The 14,415-nt window shown below is 40.0% G+C and overlaps 1 protein-coding gene across 1 annotated transcript in view; it reads right to left on the minus strand.

Moving 5' to 3' along the window:
• Positions 1-4,453, minus strand: part of baz2ba (bromodomain adjacent to zinc finger domain, 2Ba) — a 76,696-nt gene extending 72,243 nt beyond the window's left edge. The window contains exon 1 of the mRNA XM_044352745.1: positions 4,087-4,453. The gene's annotated coding sequence lies outside the window, so the exon portion shown is untranslated. The remainder of the gene's footprint in view (positions 1-4,086) is intronic.
• Between the last annotated feature and the right edge of the window lie 9,962 nt (positions 4,454-14,415).

The raw sequence follows: 14,415 nt of genomic DNA on the forward strand, positions 1-14,415 counted from the left end.
AACATTAATTCTTGAATCATTTGGTCAACACAGAGCAGACCTCTACTTCCTTTCTAAATTTCACAGCTCTGTGTCAGCGCTAACATGCAGAGATTTGACAGGGATCCCAGATGGCATTTATTATCAATAGATTGTTTGTAGGTCTAATTAATCTGTTTAAATATAAAATACTGCTATCAAAGCCATGAAATAATTAGGTTTACAAATTATCAACAGACTGATTCTTACACCTTGTTCACTATGATACATCCTGTCACATAGAAAATACGAAACATACTGCTGCCCAAGGTTAAGTCATACTAAACGACTCTTGGGGATACAAAATATTGAAGTACTTACTAAAATCCAATAACTGATGATTTCTTTGGTCATTTTTGCCAATATGACAACAATACGGACGGATATTTACATTTAATTTTACAATACCACATCTGTCATAGTTTCCAGCAGTGCAGTTTACTGCAGACATCTTAAAGGTGCTGTTTGCCTCGTCCTGATTTAAGACTTCAACACTGCAGTTTTCAGGTTTTCTGCAATCAGTCAGGACGACGAGCATACATTAGCGCCATGTTTCGCTTGTTTTGCTTTACATTTTCTTTGCTCACACATTTTTTCTACAGCAGGTGCAACCTTGAATGCCGACATGCACGGTGTTGCCACAAGTGATAACAAGTTTGAGTGAATATCAAAAGGGAGAAATGAGCTCCGTTCAATCCTCACGAAAGTTTCCAGAAAAACACTGGTGAGTAAGGTTAAATAGCTGTGTGCGTTCAAAACAGGCTAGTAAATGTAACATTTGAGCAAAAATGGCACAGATGGATAAAAGTGCACGCTTACACGCTTCTAATCAACAGATTAATCGTTCACATGCTTCACACATCGGATATGACATCGTTCCCAATGCAAAGTGATACTAAAACAAAACTCCATCAATATATCATGCGCACCTAATAAATCTCACTTCACTTCATTTTCAAAAGAACACAAAGCTTTGGGTTTCCTCCAAAAGAAGATAGCCCCATATTCAATGCTAAAGGATTATAGAGAATACAGCCTTGTGTGCACATGGGATTGTCTTCTCAAAAGCTGTCCAAGTTCTGTCAGATTCAGCACCCTCAGACACAGAGCTCGTGAACCTAATTTCACCTAATCAGCTTAGTCAATAGCAACCGTTTGCTGTGACTTTGGTAGACATGCAAATAGGGCTTAACTATGTCTATCCTTAATTCCTGAATGTTCAAGTCAAGCGGAAGTCCTCCTTTATCTCTTCAAAAACAACAGTTCCAATTTGAGAGAGAGAGAGAGAGAAAGAGAAAAAAGAGACAGAGAGAGAGAATAAAACTCCAACTGAGAGTTTTTTTTTTTTTTCTCTTGGCCTGGCAAGGAGAGACATCTCTGATTTGAGTGTGCTTGAGGTAGCACAGTGTGCTTTCATTTCAAACCAACATGGCAAACAAACTCTGACAGATTTGTTCCCCTTTTTTCACTTTTGCTCCTGCTCACTCCCTCTCAAATTATGGGAAAAACACGCTGCACAAGTATATTAGTACTTCTTGTTGTTTGTATGTTCAGCTGCAGCACTGGCACGCGCGCAAACGCACACACGGACACGCAGCAACACACACACACACACACCAACACACACACACATTTAAACAAATCTGAACAAAATGACGCTAACAATAGACAGTTGTAATAGTGGTAGGAAACTGAGAGACACTGTTCCGTTTCAATTCACTGATACCACTAATGGCTTCTTAGCAGCTCCATGAAATCAAGCAGCTGTCATGTCGATGCATCAGCAGTGAGAGGAGGGAGAGCCATCCCCATAAGGACAGAGGCACCGCGCCTTCATGTTTGGCTAAACATCTGCTCCTCTGCACTCCAGCTTTGCAGCAATAAACGGGCAAACAAAAGAGGTGGGAGGTGAAATGATCAGATTTTCCATTTCAAAGCATTTGTTCGGTTTGTTTTCTTTTCCCCTCCTCTCTCTTAAACTGCTTACTGGACATGGGGAAGAAGTGAGATCAAGTCTGAACTCTGAGGGACAGAGCAAAAAAAAAAAAAAAAAATCGTGTGAGCTGAAATAAGTGAACTAAAATGACACCTTGTGCAAGATGGATGACAGAAATTAAATAAGGTCACCATTTTCCAGTCACTGGCTAATTCTTTCTGGGAAGACTCTTCAGTCTTCAAACCAGCATTACAGCTCTGTCAGGGGCGATCTGATGTGTGTGTAACTGCGTGAGAGATGCATGTTTTGTCAATTAATCAATAAACCATACATCAATTCAACTTTGTGTAAACATCAGTGCACTAATTAAACAGAAATAATTGTGTCTTTTTAAAGGCAATAATGGCCATTTTTAATCATATGATTATTTCAAACTTAATGATTCAAAGCTTGTCTAATTGCTGTTATTTGGCAATGACATCCAGTTTTCAAAATTTGACTTCAATTCTTCCCCTAATAGGATTCTTGGTAATTAATATCCTTCCTTCTTCTTCCCCTTCCTCTCCTCCTCCTCCTCCTCCCTTCATTCATTCATGTTCAGTTGCAAAGATAAACATAAAGCAGCTCCGAGTAAACGCTGAAATCACATTACAACAAAATACCAGCTTTGCAAAAGCACAAATACTTTATTTGAATTGAGGCTGTACCAAAAATGCCACCACATCCACCTGTCTCCCCCCCACCCCCCTCCTCGAAAAAAAAAAAATCACAATCCTGACATATAGCCTACCACTACGTCACTTTATATTTGCTTTTTAAAGCAAACATCTTAGCCACTAACACCAACTGTGCTGATAAAATGCGCTTCAAAACATCGCTGACACTCATGTCACCACCCTCAGTTTCTGTTTAAAACCACACACAGGTCGCGATACTCCCGTCTTACCAAAGTCTAAAACTTTTGACAAAAACTTGCGAAAAAAAACGTGGATCCATTTCCTTTTAAAGTAGCCTTGTGTGTGTGTGTGTGTGTGTGTGTGTGTGTGTGTGTGTGTCTGTGTGTATGTGTGTATGTATGTGTGTGTATGTGTATGTGTATGTGTGTGTGTGTGTGTGTGAGCGTGTGTGTGTGTGTGTGTGTGTGTGTGTGTGTATGAGAGAGAGAGAGAAGGGGAAAGATAGGTCGGGGTTCTTTGGGGGACGAATTTAAAACAAACCAAGATGGCGAGAGGCTTGTTGTTTTGGAAGGGGCAGAAAAAAATGGAGGATATTGTAATATACACAAAGGGATAAATTTCAACAACTCGGCCAAGCGGCTGCTAGCTTGCCTGCATGACTCTCCGTTTGAGGAAGCGACCGCGATAGCAGCTCCCCGGCAGGCTGCCCAGCAATGTAAACTAGCAACAACGAAAAGCTCAAAACTCTGAGCCCGCTGTGGGGAAAGAAATGAATATTGTACGTCCAACTTAATCCGAAGCGAAGGGGATATTTATGTATTTGTCGCTAATTGTTTTATTTTCGCGTCGAGGGACTATTAAACTGGATGGATTTTAACGGACGGACAGCGAGGACCAACGGCTGTCCAGCGCCTCTTAGTTACCCCCCCATGTAACGTTGACGGTTACAACATCCAAGCTCAAAAATACGCAACCAAAACCCGACGACTGCACATTGTAACACGGGTCGATAAAAGCAAAAACACCATAAACCCTTAAAAAGTTTAATTCTTCAATGATAAAAACAAGTTGTTATCAAAATACAACAGCCCCCGTAGTGAACGGTGCGAGGGAGAGAAAAGGAGAGACGGACACAAAAGACGATTCCCACTATCAGGTCACCACTCAAGAGGAGGAAAAAACACTTCGTTTTTATATTAAAGAGAAGAAACTTTACGGATTTGATCAAATGTATCCGCTGTCGACCACGGGATACACCGACTGAATGAATTACATCGTAACATGAAAACAAGTAACTATCTATAAACCAGTTAAACACAAGCTGGAGGAAGAGAAAAAAAAGCTAAGAAACTAGAAACGAAGCCAGCTCTACGCACTAGCTCATCGCTTGTTCTATGATGGGGGGAAAACAGCGTCAGTGAAATAAAAAAAAAAAAAAAAAAAAAAAACACTTACCTTTTTTTAGTTTCGACACTTTACTTATTTCCAGCGTGGGTTTTTTAGTTCAGCTAACACTTCGGCTTGGTCTTCTTCTCGCCTCTTTTTTTCCTTGGTCGGTTTTGGTTATGAAAGAAGGTCGGGGACGAATGATAAAGAAGGGAATTGGGCAGTAATTGAGTCTCGGTGTGTGTGAGTGTGTGTGTTAGTTACTAACAGCAGATTGAAGGAGACTCTTCTCAAGGTTTATTCAGCTCCACTTCAAGGAACCGACCTGACGTCAGCTCACTACTGCCACACAAAGAAAACTTATTATTTGTGCAGCCACGGCCGTAGTAAACGAAGGATACAGTTATTGACCGTTATTACTTACAAATGCGACATTGTCATTTAGCTCCACAGCACCGGCAGGGATGCAGCAGTAACTTTATTTATGATGTTGTTAGTGGCATCTTTAAAAACATTTAGACCAGTGGCGATTATTGGGCACTGGTGTAAACAAATAACATAATAAAAAAATTAAAAAAACAATAGGGTGCATTATTATTAAAACAGCCATATATTCTCTTATAAAAACCTAAACTTTCATTTAACTTTGATCAGTTTAATCATGATCATGTAGGTTTATGGCTTGAATTTAAGCTTTAAAAGGTGTATTTAAGCATGTTTATCAAATTATACCTGCATGTTTAGAAAAAAAAGGCAGCTTACAGAGGAAAGAGAAGTTGTACAGTTTTAATGTTTTAGACAAGATTTTTGTTTGAAAGGTGCTATTTAAATAAAGTTTTGTTTAGATTAAAGGAACCTGGATGCTCAGGTGATGGGCTGATCAATTTCATGGTGCTATTAGGAATTAATAATACCGCCAATACTGTAGGCTACTATATGAAATTATTTTTTAATGAGTTTTAAAAGGAAATCTGCAGTTTGATCAATAAACTACTTAACAAGAAATAACAACAAAATGAGGAAAATCCTTGTTTTGTCGATTAAGTTTGGCCCACAGTCATCTCTTCACACCGAGTCACGAAAAGTGCACGTGTGTCACTGTTAACTGACCGAATGACGATCTCTTTAGAAGATGATAGGTGATCAAACAAATACAAATCAGTTTCACACGGGCTCTAAATTAGAAGGCATATGCCAAACAAAAACAGAAATGGGACAGATCTTCCTCGGGATAGGATCAATACATTGCCTGGCAAAGACAGCCATCTGTGCCTAATTGTATGCTTTACCTCCTCTTCTGAACACACAATAAGCAACAGGCTGAACGCAGGCCCTCTGACCCAGACTGGGTTTCCAGACGGGGGAAGATTATTTCATTCAACTGGAAAACAACAAGGGGGTGGGGTATAGGAGGGAGGAGGTGGTGGTGGGGGGGGGGGGGGGGGGGGCGGGGGGGGTTGCAGATGGAGTGGGCAACTGTTCTTATATGCCCCACCCTGATGAGGATGAGGATGGGTCACAGAGCCACAGCCAACTGGTGTGTCTCTACATGTCACATCAGTACTGGTTGTATCCATTTTAACAGGTATTATACGGGATTAACAAACTGTTCACTGTTAGTTTATAGACACCTCGTAAATCACACACAAACAATGAACTCATTGTTAGCGGCGTGATGGAGTGTTGGTTTACAGGCACATTCATATTAATGCTTCATAAACATTATAAATGACCATAAATGTATGCTGTTTCCCCCACCCCTACCACCACCACCACCACCACCCCTCTCTCTGCTGTTATGTCACAACATCCAAAAGTGACACCCTAACCTTTTTTGATGTTATTGCAAGAGCTGCAAAGATGCTATTCAGAACTCATACATTTTTATGCTTAAAAAAAAAAAAAAAAAAAAAAGGTGGTAGTGGGTTGGGGGTCTGATAAAACATTCATGATCACCCGAGTTTGGGAGATGGACACAGAACCCCTTATTCAGCTTTTGATGTGCAGTTAAAGCCATTTTATAAGCTTGCTCTCCATGTTCTTCGGTCATTGATTTTTCTCTCTGCCCCTTTCCATTACCTGTTGAGATGGTGGGGGGTTTTGCTCTTCTTCAAACACACACACACACACACACACACACACACACACACAATCCTCTCTATCTGTCTCTCTAGCCACTGGCACCCTGGTCTATTTCTCCATCTCCTCCTCCTCTTGTAGCAGGAATGACAGGCCATGAGGAATGACAGTGGCTCTGTTTGTCATACAGTAGCAGCAAGAAGCAAGGATTTTTAATTGCATTGGAGAATCTTCATTAAAGAGAGCACATGGGGGCGGGAATGGGGGGAGTGGGGGGTGTGGGGTGTGGGGGGGGGCGGCATGGGGCGGCGTCGGGGGGCACTCTGAGCATCGTCATTAGGAGAAGGCACTAGCAGCATAGAAGGGTGGGCCCTCTTTGCATGCACACTGAGAATGCCTGCCGTACCTCGGTCATTTGTAACATAATAAGTGCCAGCACAATGACTGCAATGCGAGAAAGCACACCACAGGGAAGAGAAGGGGGAAGGGAGACAGCATGTCTGTCTAAAAGAGGGACTTTTTTTTTGTCTTGATTAGAAAGTATAATGAGCCACTAAAGAAACAGGAAAAAAAAAGATCTCTCCTGAGACTGATGGAAAACAAATTAATCTGGTGATTTGGATTTAATTATTATTTTTCTATTAGTCCACCATGCAAAGACAGGGACAGCCGTCAGAAGCGAGGAGCTGTGCTTGCATTTATTGATTTTTGCCCAGACACATTCAGGGAATACAGATTCATCTGCTCTCCTCCCCACACAATCCACTATGTGGGATTCCATTAACACAAGAAGCTTCCAGCAACTCTGAGATGTTTAATTTGAACAACATAAATGGAGCTTAAAATAGTGTTCACACACAAGAAAAGTGGCCTAAGGATGTCTTTTTATGCAATTGAATTAGACCTCACTTATTGTTGTGTCCTACATAATAAGTATTAAATAAACACCCAATAAATTAAATTAAGACAATGTTCTGCTGTATAGAAGGAGTTGAGCGCTATTGTTCCTCTCTGCCCCCGACATCTCAGAGTGCTATAATGGTTGAGTTTAATTTAATCTTTTCTTTTGGATTAATGTAAGAACCCTGCAACCGGACTGTAATTATTCTTCCCGTCCATGTAGTATCTTCTCTTTGCAGCATCTTTTCAATACATCAGTAGTCTCGGACACAATGCCTTGTGAGATGTAATGATTTGCAAAGTCAATGATTTGAACTGCTTGTGTGATTAAAGCACAAGGGACCAATTTGTGGCTGCTATATGGAATATCGGTGTGCCTCAAGTAACACTCATATTCTCTCACTGTCATGAAATTCAGCAATTATGCCAGATGAACGCTGTTATTGATTAGTGTTCTGCTATCCCTCACTGAGAAAGGCTTGCAATATATATAATGGCTTTGAGTGTGTCGACCCAGTCACAGATATTCGGAAAGCCGAACTTTGCCTAATGGCATATGGGAATCCGTGAGACAGTGAAATATGGATTCATCCTTCACCTTTAACCCCAGAGACATCCACAGGATGCAGGTTAAAGGGACGGGACAAGTGTTTTTTTTTGTGACACAAATGTTCTAGCCGTTCTAATGTCAGCCCTGTGATTCACTGCCAAAATGAAAAACAATTGTTCTTTTCGGTAAATGGATACACAATTAACTAGATAAAAAAGTGATTCGAGAGATCTACCATAATGTTTTCCATGCAAGGTTGACTAATAAACCCCTGCACAGTCTAAATGAGTGCACTCGGAGGGTGTTTATTGTGGTGAATGTAACTGAGCAGAACCCTCTGTTGCATGATGTAATACACAGAAGGGAGAAATCATCATAATAGCAGAGTAGTAGAGTGACTCATTCGCTGATGAGGTACATTCACACTGTCATTCAGTGAGGAGATGCAGTCTATGTGCACGTGTTGTCAGTGTGTGACCGACAGAGAGAGGGAGAAAGACAGAGAGAGAGAGAGAAAGAGCATTAGTATGTTCCTTTTCTGGGAACGAGGAGTCATTTGTGCCAGGAAAGTGGAGAAACAAGTCCCAGCCCTACAGTGATGCATCTCTCCATGAAGAATGAGATCACAAGCAAATGTCACCCCAACCCGAGCAAAGCCAAATGACCTTGAATCAAATAAAAACACATCTTTACTCGCGTCAGTGTGTACACACACCACACAAATGTCAGCAGATTTTCCATTTGCTAAATCTGCGCCTAAGTGCAGGGCTTTAGCTAAGGTAATCAACCTAGTATTTTCCTTCAAGTCCATATGAATATCACCCTGGAGTAACACTGCTGTTAACTACAGTTAACTGTGCACTTGGGTTTATAATTTGATCAACTTAAAATAAAGTGGCATGAAATTTCCCCGTACTCATAGGGGCATATACTGTCAAAAAAATGAAAAAACATGCACACACAAAAAGTAACATTACTTGTAATCTATGACTCTACAATTTACCTTATTCTGCATTTTGTGACAGCTGAAGCTGAGGGGATTTTTCAGTGGAAATTACTTTCACAGTTGAAGGAATTTCAAGCTTCAGTGCATTACTTTATCATACTTTACATATAACTAGCTTCGATTTCTGTCCACTGGATCTAGCTTATACAGCGGATCATACTTTGATAGATAAGTAACCGTTGTTCTTTTTCTATTATCAATATTCAGGTTTCACTCTTTTTCCTCTCTCTTCTCTGACCCACATACTGTCGAAAGCATAATAATTAGTTATCACTCATGTGCAGTTGTAACACCAGTCGGTTTGTTTTGTTTTTAATTTCCGTTCCCCAAACTTTACACGCTCTTTTATACATAAATACACACACATTACTTGAATAATGCATGGTCGTTACCTGGAAAATAAGAAACATTATTATAATTCCACAGAGACCCAGACCTACTTCTATTAAGTCACCCACTAGTGATTTGTAATGCAAAGGTAAACTACCTTTCATGGGACTCCACTCAGTGTTAATCCGCGGAAGGCTCTCAGCTCATACTGACAGACATCTTTGTTGGCAAAATCAGTCATCAGAGATTTAACAGTGTTCAACTTTCTGCTGGCAAAAATGCTTTCTGGTTCTTTCACAGCAGTGACTTTGACAAGTTTGATCTGGCAGAGAGTTCCCTGAAAATTTGGATCAAAGCACGGAAAAGGAATACCATTGTTTACACTGCACTACATTGAAACTGGAACTCGTAACAAATCTCGAATTAGCTATGCCTTCTGTTACCGGATCGGCATTTAGTGTGAACACCAACTTTTTTTTTTAGGACACAGCAAACTCATGTGTGTGAGAATTTGGCACTTTTATTGAAGGTATTTTGGCAAAAAAAAAAAAAGTGTAGCAATGCGCTCACCCTGGAAACTGAGTTGCAAGAGTCATGTTGAACATCTCATATTTTTGAGGACATGTTATATTGTACTATAATAATTGTGTGTGTGTGTGTGTGTGTGTGTGTGTGTGTGTGTGTGTATGTAAGGATTAGTGTTTTGACAACATCAGAAAAGGATAATTAAATTGTGCATCTGAAAGGTTGAGTTTGGTACCAGGAAAGTATAACAGCTGCGTGCATGTGTTTCATTCCCTTTTAATTATCCTGTTCAAATATTTCCAACATGTTATAATAATGTGCTCATATATACGTAGATTATCATCCCTGTATGTCCACACTGTTGCTACAAGATGATATTCAGCAACAATGAAGTCATTACTGGTCTGATTTGATATTTGTTTCATGTTAAAATAATTATAGGAGCTGTCTGAATCATGAGTGCTTTCAACAGCCACATGGTCATATGAAGTGTATCTTACTCAACACAATGCACCAGTGTGTATATTAATGTGGATACCATAAAAAAAACAACCTTTGAACGCATATATTTGTGTGGCGAATGAGGCTTTGTATTTTCCTCCATGTTGTTTCCTATTGCTATTTGTTACCTTTTCATAGATATAAAAGCAGAAAGCACAAAAACAAACAAAACAAAAACAAATCAAAGTAAAAATTGATGCTAATACGTTGTATCAAAATGTTACCTATGTTCTAATTATAGACCTTAAAGTCTCATTTAAATGCGGGAAAAATGTCCATGCATAACATATGAGCTATTTCTGATAGAGTGCGTCAAGGGCATCAAAAATCCATCTATTGAACAAGCTTTCATATTCACAGAGCTGTGTTTGAACTGCACATAAACCCTTAGAGTGATTATAAAATGTATGAAAAAAGACCCCCCTGCAGCCATGGTGTCCACATACATAATGGTGGCCAGCTTATGTACTCTCTTCAATCAGCAAATGAATAAAATAAGACAATGTTGGGGCCAACGTGCGCCGAGTGTTTGGAGGAATCAGAGTTTTTGTAGGTTAACATAAGAGGACATGTATTTTTATTAATTCTACAGTAGTATAGATGAGAAAAAAGGTGTGAGGTTTCCACCAAAATGGGTCAGAGATTAATGAAACTGTATGAACAACCTCTCTCACAAGATGCGCAGTGAAAGCTTTCTGACAGTTTTTTGCTTAAATCTTAAATAATGTTTATGATATTTTAAAGCACAATTAGAAAATATGAGTAACAAGAAGCTATAAGTGAAATGAGAAATATTCATGGCTTTCGTTTTGTTAAGAATAACTAACATTTAATTAGAAATGGCTTCAATTTTGGTCAGTTTCACTCATTTATCTGCAGTAACCTATAACATTAAGTCTTCATTTATGTTTTTAACATACGGCAAGTCAAACAAACCTTTTTGAGCTCTTCCCACATTTTGAATACATTTAAAATTTATTTTGGCAATTTCTCTGCAAGACAACATCTCATTCCTCAGAGTAATAACAGCTTGGTTTATCTGCATCATGATCTGACATTTGCCCCCAAGCCTGATTGCTGAGTGTTTTAGAGTGCTTCATCAAGAAACTAAAACTTTGTGTTCAAAGATATCCTTCCTTATAGTGCCCAATAGCAAACTCAAATCCCCAAGTCTCCTTCAGCTCACTGTTGATATCTTGAAACCCAAAACAACAACAGCTGAGCTGGGAGGAATTTTGAGAATTTATGAGTGTTGTTGGTCACAATAACAAAGTCAGTGAGTGTATCTTCAAGGACCTAGCTGGTAACACTTGGTGAATACTTTAAATCCATTTGAATGTAGGGAAAAACACAAGACTAATATCCAATATGTTGTCGACAGGTGCCTACAGTGATCAAGATCAGTCAGAAAGTGAGTCAGAAAGTGGTAATGTACTGTACGTCAATCAGCCTGTCACACCTGCATGCTTGAAACTTTCACTATGAATTGCTGGTAACCGGTGCCTTAAAATACAATGACTCTCAGAAATAAAATGCCGGTTTGGTGCGCAATAATGATGTAATTAACAATGATACAACTCTCTATACAGTCATTTAGCCTAAAGGATTACGATTAGTGGAATTTAAACTGAACTTATTCCCTGACACAAATTATTTTTTATTTCAAATAGGAAATGAACATATTTCTGCCAGTGTACCTGTGTGTATTTATATTAATTTAGTGATGAATTGTCTCAATTAATTTATTTGATTGGCAAAATAAATTATTCATAACATTTGTTCACGTGGAACTGTAGTTTTAATACAGCTGGATCAGACTGATTAGCTACTGAATAACAATATATAAAGCATTATGGTTTTGAAGTTAGTAATGGTAAATAAACATCTTGTTTTGTCTTTTAATTAGATTTTTGTAGCAAGCCTGGTGTCAATATTTCACCTAGAATAAACTAAGGAATGTACAGGATGTACTAGAAACACAGAATAAATCAGTCATTACAATGATTGGTCCATTAAATAAAACTAAAACAAAACTAAAGAAGCAGGACCATGGGGTCAAAGATCTGTACAAACTTTGCCATTCTCATACCTTAGACTGCTCATGTGATATATTAGTTGAAGAGCATCTGAACATAGACTTAGGTGGGCCTGTGGGGGTGGTCTTAAGACGGTTTTAGGACGGATGAAAACAGGCCCTGTGTTAATTAATACTGGCAGGCCACTGTTCCTCCTGGCAGTGTGCAGGCAGACATTCTGGCCTGCCCTCAGTGACGCCTGGTCAAAAATAGGGCACCACACAGCACAGTAATGATCACAATGGTGACATCATCTTTGCCTTCAATGTGCTCTCCCCTCACTGCTCTTCTGAACAAAGAGCAGCAGGCATTCAGGGAGGGAGGCAGATGTCACTTTGTATCTGGGGAACATTAAGACCGACAAATGTTCTTTGGATCTTTGGAAAAAGGCTTTGTGTGGGGTAAAACATTGCTTCTAAAAGTCACTCTTGGAAAAAGGGGCTCCTTCTCTTCATGTATCAGTTACATGATTTTTCATTTTTCTCTCTAACACATGTGGATTTAAATGACATATTTACACTGATAGGGTTTATATTTGCTGGAGTGCAACAGAGCAAACCTATGGTGAGAGAAGAATGTCCACAAATAGCTCACAAGCATTTTAGATGGTGCCCCTCAAACATGTGACCCAAAGTGTTAACACATGTGGCCTTGCTTTTTCATGATTGTTACTGATGTGTTCACATGTATGTCTCCAGTTCTTATTTGAACCAGACTCATACAAAGTTTAAATGCAGCCTAAAGTCATCATCAAACGGACAAAAATGCAAATTCTAATACATTTTCTGTCCATCCCCAGGTTGCTATGAGATCATCACCGTTATCAGCATATAAGTGAACTCCATACAACAAAGATCTTTGGCCACATTTAGCCTGCGGTTTGTTGTTCTACACAATTTCTCAACATAAAACAAATCTCATCTCTTGGTGAGAAGGCTTTTCAAAGCAATACAACATAGGAAAGTCCCCCCGGGAAAAAAAAAAACTTACAATATGTGCTTAGTAAGTTCATTCAACTCTACTGTGTTGTGTGTTTGTTTCCATGAATCTTCCGTTTGATTTACGCCGGAAATAACTCAAAACCTTTGCCTGAATGTTCCTTCCTAGAGGTTTCTCAGAAGGCATAGACTCTTGCTCTTTGTGCTCTTGAAGACACTGAGCTTGTATTGTAGTTCTCCTATAAACCACCCTTTGTGGTATTCATGTGTCTCCACAAACAGAGAGAGAGAGAGAGAGAGAGAGGGAGCGAGAGGGAGGAAGGGACACAGAGGGAGGGAGAGAGAGCGAGAGGAAACAGATTCTCAAGACCTGGACGAGCCGTGGGAAAAGAGGGGTCTTGTAGAGGAAAAGCAGAAATGTCTCAGGACATTCCTTTGTGATTACACAGTGCTGGACAAATCCAGACATTCTTGCAGTTACTCTGTGTCTTAAGGCTTGAGTCAAAGTCAATTTCATGGACAAAGTGTAAACATTGACATCTCCATGTCCTCATAGATATTGTGAGCCATTGTTATAGTTATGTTTTGCACTTTTTTTGAGCCATTTCATGCGGATAAGCAGTCCGAACCTGAATGAAAATATGCAATAATCATGCATTTTGTTTATAGCTCCATATACATCCAGAAACTTTTTGCACCATGCCATCCTGCACAGCTGAAACAAATGAACAACAGCTCAGAGAGACAGGTAAGTATCCATCTCATATCCACCGCAAAATAAAAAAAAAGAAAGAAGAGGATTCAAGTAAGAGGAGGGCATTGTGTGCAAATCTCAGGTTACATGCCCATGAGCGCCTGGCTGGAAGAGTTAGCTGCCCCCAATGGAAAAAAAAGCATGTTCCTCCCTTGTCACAGCTAGCATGAATGAGAAACAGCTCCAAGGAATGCTCCATTATCATCCTATCAGCAGCACTGGGGGAGGAGAGCTTGTAGTCTCTCTTCACGAAGCAGTGTGCAGAATCATGTGTCTGAAGGAGGAAGGGGGGGGTGGGGGGTCTGTGGGGGGGGTTGAGGGTTGGTGGTTGGGGGTGGGGATGGGGGGGGGGGGGACTGGCATTGGCCTACAGACCTGCAATTGCATTGAGCAGCCTCCTCCCCAACTCACCAGACCTTGCACTTCCTCATTTGTCTAGGTCATGCGTCCTTTTTGTCAGCAATTAATCTGCAGCACCGCCCTCCTATATTTATCCCTTTCGCTCTCTGTTTCTCCTTCACCTCTCGTTCTGTTAGCCTTGAGTAGATTTACACTTGGTTTGATCACTGTTGTATACATGTGACTAATAATGGATCGCTGGGCCTTTAAAGTGCTACATTTTTTACCAGGCAGGATGAGTATCTTGTTGACCTTCACATTATTATGCATGTAGCTGTGCAACAGTGCTCCCTCTCCGCTCTAAAATGACCTTTCTGGACCCCCACACACTTAACATGAAT

This window comes from Thunnus albacares, chromosome 1 (genome assembly GCF_914725855.1).
Source record: "Thunnus albacares chromosome 1, fThuAlb1.1, whole genome shotgun sequence".
Lineage (NCBI taxonomy): Eukaryota > Metazoa > Chordata > Actinopteri > Scombriformes > Scombridae > Thunnus > Thunnus albacares.